Source organism: Monodelphis domestica, chromosome 2 (genome assembly GCF_027887165.1).
Source record: "Monodelphis domestica isolate mMonDom1 chromosome 2, mMonDom1.pri, whole genome shotgun sequence".
Taxonomy (NCBI): domain Eukaryota; kingdom Metazoa; phylum Chordata; class Mammalia; order Didelphimorphia; family Didelphidae; genus Monodelphis; species Monodelphis domestica.
Window position 1 is genome coordinate 29,972,320 of NC_077228.1, and position 12,708 is coordinate 29,985,027.

The 12,708-nt window shown below is 45.5% G+C and overlaps 1 protein-coding gene across 1 annotated transcript in view; it reads left to right on the forward strand.

Moving 5' to 3' along the window:
• The window catches only part of TRABD2B (TraB domain containing 2B), a 245,552-nt gene extending 239,121 nt beyond the window's left edge, over positions 1-6,431 (forward strand). Inside the window, exon 7 of the mRNA XM_056815180.1 lies at positions 270-6,431. The gene's annotated coding sequence lies outside the window, so the exon portion shown is untranslated. The remainder of the gene's footprint in view (positions 1-269) is intronic.
• Positions 6,432-12,708: the final 6,277 nt, after the last annotated feature.

Here is a 12,708-nt window from a genome sequence, read left to right on the forward strand (position 1 = left end):
CTTCCAAGCACGATATACCGGACTAGGGTAACCACTGCCTTCACTGGTGGCGGTAGAATGAATAAGTGAACTCTTTCCCATGCCATCTGCATCTCCCCTTACCTCCACCCCCAACACTTTCCCACCCATCCTAATAGGCAGTGTTATGGAATCTCCAAGGGCTGGCGGAGCGCGAGATGGGAGGGAGCTTTTCCTACACAGAGATGGGTGCCCTGGCCAGGTCAGACAGTCACCGAAAGAGCTAAAGGTGTGTTTCCTTTTCTTTCTAGCACAACCACAGTGCCTTCCCCATCCAAGGCCACCGACAGCTATGACACCGCCAAGCCTCCCATTAGGTTCGCCAAACAGCTGGAGCATCGGCCACCGCCAGCCCCACCGGAACCCCCAGGGCCCTCCAGGAGCTCTGCCCCAGTCGCCGCCTCTCCCCTGACTCTCGTCTTTCTCATCACAGCTGGCGCCATCTTCCCGCACATCCTGGGGCCATCCTGACTTCCATGGACCCCCGGGGTAAAAACTGGAGGAGAGACCCTGGTAATTTATGAATTGATTCTGAGGGTGTGGATACCCTCCCCTGCCTCTCGGGAGCCCCTGGGGATGTCTCCCAGGCTCCCGAGAGGACTCTAGCCTCCTGGGGAGGGCTTGACACATTTCTGGGAAACACTAAAAGCTTTCTCGTGATGCCGACTTACATCTTCTTTTTGTAGAAGGATCTTAATTTCCCCTAGTACTATGGGGCTCGTTTTGTAATATATTTGTCCATGTTTTTAAAGAAAACATATTTATTCTATGATAAACTTATTTTTATGATGTATAGGTTAATAATACACTTATTAAACTGTATTGCCAACCACCTAGCTAAATTAATATTTCCTATCTGTGACTTTAATGCCTTCCTCCCTAAGAGTCCAGAGCAAGCTGTAGACTGGGCAAGGGGACTCGCCATTGGCATTCCCTGCCCCCACTGGCCACCCCTATCACCCCCAGGGACTAGAGGATTGAAGCGATGGCCCACCTTCTGTGGGAGCTGGGGTGACAAACTCAGATGATGCATGGTTTCATCCAGAAGTCTGGGAGGATGAATGTAAGAACTGGGAGCCCCTCAACCCCTCGCCCTGAGGAATAGCTACTCCCAGCAGGCTCAGAGGGGTGGGCAAGGGTGCCTTGCCCCATCCCTGGGAGGATCTTTGCTCATGCATATGCTGCTATTGTGAATGCCCAGAGCAGGCACTGAATTCACTTTTGAATTCACCTGGGACCCCCTGGAAAATGATTGACCAAAGCATACAAGTGATGCTCCTTCGTGCGGCAGTGAGGCAGGAAGGTGGTCATCAAGGAAGGGGGAAGCCCCAGAGTTAGAGGAGAGCTCCGAGGTCCCATCATTTGTCAGGGATGAGGATCGAGGTGCGGGGGGAGAAGGGGTTTGTACAAGCTTACAAAGGAAAAGAATATGAGAAAAGAGACCAAAACACAGGTCAGGAGAAAGAGGAGAAATGTCTCTGAAGGAAACCCTGGGAGAGAAGGAAGAGGAATAATATTATCTCCACTGGACAGATGGAAAAACTGAGGCCCAGTGACCTGAAGTGACTTACCTAAAATCACCCAAAGAAAGACTTTCATAGGATTTAGAGATGTAAGGACACTTAGAGATCACCCTCTCCGATTTCTTTATTTTACAGAGTGGAAAACTGAGGCCCCTGGAGGGACAGGACTTTATCTTAGGTCTCTTAGTAAGCGAGGAAGAATTCTGGGGCTCTCCTCGTGATATTATAACTCATCAGGTTTGGGGTTAATTGGACAAGTTAATCTTACTGTAGGGGTTTCTGGGATTTAGAGCCCGAAGGAATCTCCAATATGGCAAACATCTTAGACCAGAGAGGGTAAGGAAGTTGTCCATAGGTCAGGATTTGAACCCAGGGCTTTCTTGGACCATTTCTACTTGGTCATGATGGCGATTCAAATTTTATCCTGTTGTTGGAGTCAGAGGGAAAGGACGGCCTACAGGACCAGAAAGGGGGCAGGGTATGCCCTTGCACCGATCCCTTTCTGAACTCCTGTGATGGTGAGGCCAGATGGGCACAAAGCAGGTATTCAGGTGTGCGCTTTGTAAGGGCAAAGACCACAAGCAGATAGGATCAGGACTGAGCCAGGGACCCGGGGCCAGGTCCACTCTGTAGTTAAGAGTTGGGGCTCAGACAAGGCTTGGCCCCCGAGTCAGCCAGCCTGTCTATCACCTGAGATCTTTCCTGAATCCCCACAATATTTGTGCCTGAACGAGCTAAGCTCAGCTTAGGAACATCGAGAGTGTTCAGGGAGGCTTCCTGGAGGAAGAGTTCACATTTGGGGGGAGAAATAGCCTCATTTAAAGAGAAGAGGAGAGAAGAGAAGGGCTGCTTCTGTTTCTGGACTCTGTCAAGGTTGCTTTCCCAGGTTCCACTCTGGACCTCCACAGCAGTGACAAGTGTCCGGAAGAGATCTCTGGAGCGATATGGAGAAGATGCTGCCATTGGGGTTGGGCAAGACACCACTAGACAGGAATCGGAGACGTTCTCTGAGCCGGAAGGACCCCAGCGGTGTGACTCTGAGCAACAACCCTTACAATGGTTTCCTCGATGAACAATCCTCCTTGAAGGAAAGCGGGGTTCACTACACTGGAGAGCGAGCCATTCCTCTTTGGACCCAGCAGCCAAGAGCCTCGAAGAATCTTGGTCTCTCACTTGCGTGCTCTTTTTCAAGAGCCAAGGCGGCATCCTGGAAACAACTGAATCCAGAGCCAGGGGACCATTCACCCCAAGCTTGGACATGACTTAGTTCCCTCTGCTCCCAGCACCGCCACCCCTTTACAGAGGAAGGAATCAAGGTCTAGAGAGGACAAGGGCTCTGTCCAGGATGGCAAGCTGACCCTCGAACCCAGGTTTTCTGACTCCAAATTCCCCAGCCGTTCCAGATTGCTGTGCCCTCGGATCTTGGGGTTAAATTCTGTCACTTCTGGATTCTGCTTAAAAGTGGTAGGACCTTGAGCCAGTCATTTTCCCCGGCTCAAGGTCTCTTTTCCCGCCCCTCTAAGATGAAAGGATTGGACTGGAGTGTGTCTGGGGTCCTTTCCAGCTCTGGGTCTCCTGTGAAGTTATTACCTCCAGGCGGAGTCTCTGGCCAAGAAGTGACCAGCTCGGGACTAACTGTTCCCGGGATGGTGATGACAAGCTCCTGTGGCTCCCTTCAGTCTCATCGCCCGACTATCTCCGAGCTCGGGACCAGATGCTGCTCTGTGGGAGCTGGGCTCCGCCCTCAGGCCCCTCTTCGTGCAGGAACGAGTCCTCCTGGGACCTCTTTTCAAGAGGCTTCATTTCAGGCAGCTGGGCTGAGGCAAGGCAGGGGAGAATGGACGCCTCTCCGGAGGGTCCGCTCGGCCCTCCAGGTCCCCACACCAGCGATGGAACCTGAAACCCCGGCATCCTGGCTGGCTTCTTCTTGGCAAAGAAGACACTTCCGACTGGTGCAAGAAAGGGGCTTAGCCAGCTTAGGAAGGGGGCTCCGAAGGCTTGTTGGACATCAAACAGAGCTTGCAAAACAGGATTCTGATGAGATAAGTGTAAAGGAATTAGAAACACACAGACCAGACTTCCCTCCAACATGCCCGCTGCCGCCTCTGGGGAGCGTGGCTTTGGCTCTGTAGGAAAGAAAGCGTTGGCGCAGACAGTCCATGGGCAGAGAGTGGCCTCAAGCATCCTGTGTGCCCAGGCCTGGGTAGGGCCGTAGCCTGACTCATTTTTTTCAGCTTTATTTTCCATTTCATGTTTTGGAAAGAACCAATGAAGATCCCATCAGCCCTGAAGTCAAAGATGAGCTCTTGGAGAACGAGGACCAGCCTACCCTTAGTGTGAGCACAGGATTTTGTACACTGTAAGCGTTTAATTGATGCTCATTCATTCCTCATATAGATGAGGCTCCCCCAGGGTGCTCCTCAGAGGACTCTTCTGGTCAGGCAGTCCACAAGTATGGATTAAGCTTCTATTGCGTGTCAGACCCTGGGCTAAGCACTCGAGAAAAGTTAAAAAATAAATAAATCAAGGTCCTGCCCTCCAGAGGCTTCCATCCTAGAGTCAACCTATGACCTCTGATTCCAAAAGGAACCTGCATCTGAGTGAGAAGCCTCTTGGTAAACTCTCAGCTAAGCGGGTGTCCATCCTTTATATGAAGGCTCTGAGTGACAGGGAACTCATTACCTGCCAAGGTGGGCCATTCCACACTTGAATAGCTCTAATGGTAAGGAAGATTTTCCTTGTGGATCATCTAAATTTGTTTCTGTGCATCTTCCCCAATTGCTTGTGTCTTCTTGGGTCAAGCAGAACAAGAATAATCCTTCCCCACAAAATCCTTTAGCATTTGAAGCCAAAGTTCTCCTGCTCCCCCATAGACTTGTTTCCTTCTGCTTTAATATCCTCAAATCCTTGAACTGATGCTTGTCCAGCCTAGTCTGCCTGCTTCTCTAGAGTCCTTCACTATGGCTGCCATGAACTCCCTACATTCCTTCTCCTCTCTTCCCTGTTCCAGTTGGGATGTCTTTGTGCTTTCTTTTTAGACCCTTCCCTTCTGTCTTGGAATCAATACTAAGTATTGGTTCCAAGGCAGAACAGTGGTGAGGGCTAGGCAAAAGGGGGTAAGTGACTTGCCCAGGGTCACACAGGCATTGTCTGAGATTAGATTTGAACCCAGGACCTCCCCTCTCTAGTCCTGGCTCTCTATCCTTTGAGCCACCTAGATGCCCCAGAACCCTGTGTTCTTGCCAGCTGCGAGGGATGGGCAGGTCCATCTTTTCCCAGATGAAGTGAGAAGGGTTCCATCCAAAGACTTTCCTCGAGGAAGCCCTTCGGGATGCTAACAACCTTGCAGTCAGCACCTCGGGGAACACCTCAGATGAAACTCTTTCAGCTCCCCAGTCTTTTTCCCGGTGCTGCGGATCTGGGACTGAAAGCTAGAAGAAACTGGCTTCGAGACAAGAGTTTGAGGATAAATGGCGAGTTCTTGGAATCACAAACACATGTCCACACGAAATGTGATGTTAACACGTGTGATGGCTCCATGTGCAGATGAGACTCGTGACTCCGGACCCAGCTCCACCCCATTCCCCTCTACCCTCCTCAGTCATTCCAGAGCTGATCTCATCAAGCTGACAGTCATGGTGGACATGGTGAGCGGATGCAGCCAGGACCTGGTCTTTTCCAGTTGGACGCACCTCCTCTGGTCCTCCACCTCTGGAATTTCTGGTTGTTCCGGGTTATCGAATTGAGAGTTGTCAGGGATGTCAGAAGATAGAAAGAGCATGGCATGTCAGAGCCAGGAGGAACCAGGGGGACAGAGAAAGGAATAGAGGAAGTCAGAGCTGGGAGGGGTTTAGACGATGGACCGTGGAAGGTTCTAGAGACCATCTCATCTCAATTTCCTCATTTTACAGATGGGGAAAATGAGGCTCCAACTGTTGTCGGAAATAGCTTATTGGCTAGCCTGGGTCAACAATGATGATTTGAATGTTGAGAAGAGTCTCTGATCGTTGCATAAGGAGATTTGGAGTCTGTTCGTATCTGTGACCTCCAGTTGGCCATGACTTGACTTTGGGCAAAACTCATGTGAAGTAAGAAGTCAGACTAGACGATCTCCAGGTCCTTTCTCATGCTAAATCAAAGGATTTGACTTCATCTCCCCGGGCTCAGTTTATTCCACCTGTCAAAATGGGGTAGTCGCTGTAAGGAGTTATTGGGATAACGAAGTGAGAGCCTCGAAATGGAAGCCCTTCCCAAAGTACTAGTTAAAAACTGACGCGTCAGAAAGGTGTGATCAGTGTTTTCAGCCAAAGCCTGGGAATGTTGGGGGGTGGAGGGGTATTTTTTTTCATTGGTAGAAATTGTTAATGCATGGGGGCAGGGAGGGACCCCAACAACCAATCAATCCATTCATCGGCTCATGAGCATTCTTTCCTAGAAAGCACGGGCTGAGTTCTCTTCAGAGGGGCAAGAGGGCTCTTGGCAGGCTGGGTGGTTGCCCATTCTAAGGAGAGATCAGGTATGGCTCTCTGACCTTCTGGGCCTCCAGGTATTTGGGAAGAGGCTGACTCAGGGGCTTTAGGGAGGCTCCACGCTGGTTCCCCAGAAATGTGCCTGCCCTTTGTCCTCTTCCGATGGGGTGCCTGAACCTCTGCTGACCCTCCCAGTCTGTGGGCATCCCTCGGCAATAGCACCTCCTGACTGATGAGTTTGAAATGGTTCCAAAGCAACTGGGTGGGTTTTCTCCCTCCCACACTCCTCCTTTGAAGTTTTGTGAAGAATTTCCTAAAGAATGTAATGAAATGAAGAGGGAAAAAAGATGTTATTAATGTTATTTTGTCAAAATATTTTTGTAGCATAATATATTAATAATAAAAGATATTCTAAGTTCTCTCCTTTTGCTCTTGCCTCTTCTTCTGTTTTGCTTGAAGGAAACTCCCAAAACTGTATATTTGGAGCCAGAGGATGTATATTTGGTTGTGTACTCTGCTACTTAGTATTTGTATGGCTGTGAGCAAGTCCCTGCACTGCTCTGAGCCTCAGTTTCTCCAGGTAGAAAATCAGAGGTTCAGACTAACCCAAATCAACTGGAATTTGCTCTGAAAAAAACCTAACCAATAGCTAATGAGGAATTGAAGCCCAAGATAAATGGGAAGCTAGTGAGTAGTAGTTGTCCTTGATGATTTCAATTCGTCTGCGCCAGCTGACCCACATCCTTGAGTCCTGAAAGAACTGGCAGATGGGATTTCAGAACCACCGTCAGGTATGTTTGAAAGACAGCAGAGAACAAGAGGTACTAAAGAACTAGAGAGAGGCAGCGCTTGTTCCAGTTTTCAAAAGAGAGAAGAGAATTGAGTCTGCAAACTAAGGGCCATTGAATTTGACTTTGATTCCCAGAAAAATTCCACAATGGCTTATTAAAGAGAGGATGGATGACCATCTTGAAAAAGAAACGGTGGTTACTAAGCCACTCAGGCTTCTTCAAGAGCAGGTCTTACCAGACTTAAATTATTTCCTTGCTTGATCTACAAAATGGCAGATCAGAGGTATGTGGTCGACAGAGTTTATCAGGATTTTAGAAAAGCTTTTCAATAAAGCCTCTCAGGCTATTCTTGTGGATACGGTGGGGAAATGCAGGCTAGGAAAATTCACTTGGGCTGGGGTTCTTCTTTCCTGAGTCATTGACCCCTCCTTGGCAAATCAGTCTGGGGAGCCCACGAAGGGAATCTCTTCTCAGAACCATGTTTTTAAATGGACCAAATAAAGAAACGGGATTGCCAAAGAAACGAGTTATAGCAAAATGCAGGCACTAAAATATATTCTTTTAAAAATAAGCAAATCTTTATGGGTTAGATAGATTTACTGTGAGAGGTTCCATCGGATTCACTTGGGAAAGAGTAAATGGATTGCCTTCCTGCAATGAAGGCTTGGCTGAGATGAACTAATGGGGATCTTGAGTGTTTACGGTAAGTGCAGTTGTGTGACTTCCTCTAGGAGTGTTTAACAGCTCATGAGTAAGAGTGGAGAAAGCAAATGATGGGGGGGGGGGAGGTGATACTGGATTGGAGTGGATGGGATAAAAGCGAAAGAGATGAGTGGAGTCAGAAGAAAGGGGCAAGAGATTACAGGGCAGAGGAAGTGGAAAACTTGATTTGGTTAACTGTGGTATCAAGATTTTGAAGGGAGAAAAGTGAGACAAGATTAGGGGTCGTTGAACTGGGAAAGCAAGGAAGTCAAGTGACTGAAGGTCGAGATGATTACAGAGAATAAATTTAGAAGGGGTTGAGCACAGGGAAATGTGGAAAGGCAAGAACTTATTGTCAGATAGAGGAATTTCAGAGTTTGGCTTTGGGGAGGTAGAAAGCTTGTGTGTGAATTAATTTATAGGTATGATCATGCTTTTGTGTAGCCCAAATATAGTAAAGAGTATAGGACTGTGTTGGCGAACCTATGGCACGCCTACTGGAGGAGGGGCTGCTCTCCTCCCCATTTCCACCCATGCCTGAGAATAATTCTCTCATCACAAGTATTTCAGTTATTTTTCAGTTGTGTCTTACTCTGCATGACAGATACTGGAGTAGTTTTCCATTTCCTTCTCCAGCTCTTTTTACAAATGAGGAAACTGAGAGACACAAAGTTAAATGTCTTGCCCAGGGTCACATTGTAGTAAGGAGCAAGATTTGAACTCGGGAAGATTACCTCTGCCCAGCAGTTCAATGGGAGACCTTCTGCCCTCCTCTGTCTGGGATAAGATGGGGTACTCATATATGCATTTTAGGCACTTTGTTGCTAAAAGGTTCACCATCACTGGCTATAGGTTATGGAAATTAAGAAGTTTGGTGAAATAGCAGGCCAGCAAGGGGATGTCAGCACATGTATTTAAGTCCCCAGGGGTAGATTTAAGCTAGTGAAGGAGAATGTGAATGAAGAAAACTGTGTACTGCTTGATTGGTTGGAAAAGGAAGAACAGTGACCTGGATGATAATAAATAATTGCTCCTGGGACCTGGATAGAGTGATAAGTCAGCAGAGAGTAAGTCTCAAAAGAAGTTGTTGGCTGATGGGCATAGGGTGAAGTTCCAGAAGTGGGAGGAAGAAGCAAGAAATAGGCCTATTCTTCCTTTTCTTGCTTACTACATTAGGGAACAGGAGAGAAGGCCCAGTACTAGAGAGGATGGCAATGCAGAGAGCATCTTCTGGGAGGAGTGGGGAAGAGCTACATTCTGTGATTTCAAGGAGATAAATAAAAAGAAGGGCCTAGTATAAAAGACAGTTTGTTAAGAACAAAGCAGCAATCCTAAGAACCTAGCATTATGCCAGAACCACAGGAAGACAGAGAAAAGAATGGAATTGGACATCCTAAAAAAGCAAAGACGTAACCTGCAAACCAAAATATCATATCCTAAAAAGATGAACACAGTCATCAATGAGAAAGATGGCCATACAACAAGAGAGATATTTGAGGCCTTCCTGCAAAAATAAAATAAGACAGAGCTGTGCAAAATATCCATCTTCAAAGACTCTAATAAGGGAAGAAAAGTAACAACAATAAAATTAATTCTCTCAGAAGAAAAGAATTGTTTAAAAAAAAACACCTCGAACTGATAGATAAAAGGGAGAACAAAAAGGAACTATCAAGAGGGAAATATATTTTGCATGATAACACATGGTATACCCCAGATCTGGGAGGGGGTAGGGAAAGGAGGAAGGGAGACAGTTTGGATTATACAACTTTGGAAAACTGTGGATTTTTATTACTTGTAATTGGTTAAGAAAAGAAAATAAAATAAAATAAGCGAAAAACGACTGGTTTAGAGATGTCAGGGACCTTCAATAATAAGTAGAAGGAAAGGTCCAGAAGCTGAAAGCTCTCCTATAAGGGAATCAATCAATCAATCAATCAAAAAGCATTAAGAGCACTGTAGAGAGAAGTAGGGATATGGGGGGAGGGAGGTGTTTTCTTACATTCTAATAGAAGAGACATTTCAGTCATTTTTCAGTTGTGTCTCACTGGGTGTGATAGATACTGAAATAGTTTGCCATTTCCTTCTCCAGCTCTTTTTATAAATGAGGAAACTGAGGGACACAGAATTAAGTGACTTGCCCAGGGTCACATTGCTAGTAAGGAGCCAGATTTGAACTCAGGAAGATTACCTGACTCCAGGCTTGGCACTCTATCCATTGCTCCACCTAGCTAAGATATGAACCAAGTAGGTCCCAGTTAACTTTAGAGGGAAAGGTACTAGCACATAGAGGAGCCAGAGAAGCTCCTGCAGAAAGTGGTGTGTATTTTGGAGAAATGGAATGTCTTAGGGAGAAGTTATTGGAACGAGAACAAAGAAATCAAGGGCTACAACGAATTAGAATGGAGACGTGATGCATGCTTGCCTCCTTCCTACATTAGCAAAGAAAGCCTAGTGTTTTCTCAAATCTCTCAACATGATGGTCAGTCCTATTTGACAGGGGTCAAGACTGACAATGATTGGAGGTGTAATAATTAAAAACCAGTTTAACAAATATAAGAATTTTTAAAAATTATTGTGGTCACCTTTCATAAAAAAAAAATAACTTCTTAAGTCAAAATGACTGTTAGAAGCTTTTATTTAGGGGGGAGCTGGGTAGCTCAGTGGATTGAGAGCTAGGCCTAGAAACGGGAGGTCCTAGGTTCAAATCTGGCCTCAGACACTTCCCAGCTGTGTGACCCTGGGCAAGTCACTTGACCCCCATTGCCTAGCCCTTACCATTCTTCTGCCTTGGAGCCAATACACAGTATTGACCCCCAAGATGGAAGGTAAGGGTTTAAAAAATAAAGCTTTTATTTATAACAATGTAGAGATATTAAAGTAGGAAATATAGGAAAGAGGTAGAAAAAAATCACCTAGCTACAAATACCCTAAGTCCTAATCCTAGTGTCTCCAGACCGCTAATGCAAATGCAAAAGCAAATCTCACCAGAATCCAAGGTCCTAATCAGGAAGCCAAACTCCAAAGAGGAGAGGGGGAGAGGGGAGACAGAGACAGAGACAGAGAGAGAGAGACAGAGAGACAAAGAGAGACAGAGAGACAGAGAGAGACAGAGAGACAGAGAGTGACAGAGAGACAGAGAGTGACAGAGAGACAGAGAGACAGACAGAGAGACAGAGACAGAGAGACAGAGAGAGACAGAGACAGAGACAGAGACAGAGACAGAGACAGAGACAGAGACAGAGACAGAGAGACAGAGAGAGACAGAGAGAGAGAGCACTCCCTGAAGAGCAAAGGAAGGAAAAACATTCTTCTCAGTCTTGCCTTTTATAGCCCTTTTCCCACATCACTTCTTGTCTCTCTCCCCCTTCACAGGAACCAATCATAGTCTCCCAATTTTCCTAGCACTGCCCAAGGGGGGCAGTGCTTGTGGCCTTTGGGGGTGTGAACTTTTTTTTTTTAGTGACTTACTAAGTGTTAAGTAGGGGCACTTTAAGTTCTTGATTGATTAACTTAAAACAGACAAAGGGAATAAAAATTCCCTTTCATGGAGGCAAAGAGGAGGAACTATGGCAGAATAGAACAAAATCAATGCAGTGGATAAATGGGAGTGGGGGTGGGTGGGAGGAGAGAATCAGAATGATAGGACTAAAGAATGTTCCCATGTGGAGAAGTGTATGCCTGTGGTAAGAAATGGGAGCCTTATAATGTTTTGTTTGATTTGGTATTTTTCCCAGGGAAATTTGCAAATTAGGAGACTATCTGCTCCAAGAAAAGGTTTATTATTCCTAGGACTGAAGTTCCCTGTAGAAGAGGGGGTGTCTAAATCTCCAAGGTGCGTAATTAGAAAATCTTGTACATTTGACTTCATCTCCCAGAATCCTTTTCCCTTTCGTCTTCATGTTTACATTTGTTATGTGTATATATAGTTGGGTATTTTCCCCACTCTCTCTCTCTCTTTTTCTCTCTCTCTTTTTCCCACTTGTGTGGCTAAGTGAGCTCTCTCTGTTTCTCTAGCCTTTTATTTTCTTTTTTGCTTCAATTTATTATTTAATAAATCTTATTAAATATAATGCTTGGAATATTTTGGATATTAATTTTTAATCTACATAAAGGGCAGCCAGAACCTAGGATGGGCAGCATGTGTGGGGATTGATGTAGAGGGAGAAGGAGTGGCATGAAACCAGAAAGACAGTAAGTGATCACGGTAAGATTGGACCTCATGACTCAGGACACAGAATTAATATCATCACCCAACACAATTTCCATCTGAAATTGCTTCCTTCATAAACTGACATTTCTGAGTGCGGCACAGCAGGTAAAGCAAAGGTAGGAGGAGATGAGCTCTACAGAGGCAATGACATCAAAATGAGATCGAAAAGAAGTTCCCGGTGGGTACCGCAGAAGTTCTCCCCTTATGAGGGAAAGAGATTAAAGAAGGGACAGATAAGTTGGCATCTTTGCCCATGAACAGGAGATCAGAATTTGGAGTCAATAAGGGAAGAAAAATGGAGAGGATAAAGTTAGTAGCTTTCTTCTTGGAAATGAAGAAATAAAATAAGGAACTTAGTCATTTGGTAGACAAATCTTTATTAAGCATCTCTAGAAAGCCAAGCCCTGTGCTAGATCCTTGGGATATGGAAATTAAAAAACAAAACTTTGAAACAATCTTTGTCCTTGATGAGTTTACAACCTAGAGAGGATGGGAGTCCAGACTAAGATTTTTGGTTAGAGTAGGAAGAAAAATTTTGAGTCACACACCTAGCTGGGTAGGAAAAAAGAATCAAGGAAATATAAATAATTAAACAAATAAACAAACAAGTAAACAAATGAATGAATAAATGAATGAATTAATTAATAAACAAATGAATGAATGAATGAATGAGTGAATGAATAAATAAATAAATAAGAGAAAGAAAGGAATTAACCATTTGGGCAAAGTTGAGGAACTTAGGAAAAGGCAAGTAGGCAGACTCAGGGCAGAGAAAGATTATGGGAAGAGAAGTATCAAATTACTGCAGATGACATTAATCATAAGGACCAAATGCTTGCTTAACAAAGAAAACTATTAAAAATCAGTTCAGAGGCACCTAGATAGCACAGTGGGTAGAGCACCAGGCCTATAGTTGGGAGGATCTAAGTTCAAATTTGACCTCAGACCCTTCCTAATTATTTGACCCTGGGCAAGTCATTTAACCCTGATTGCAT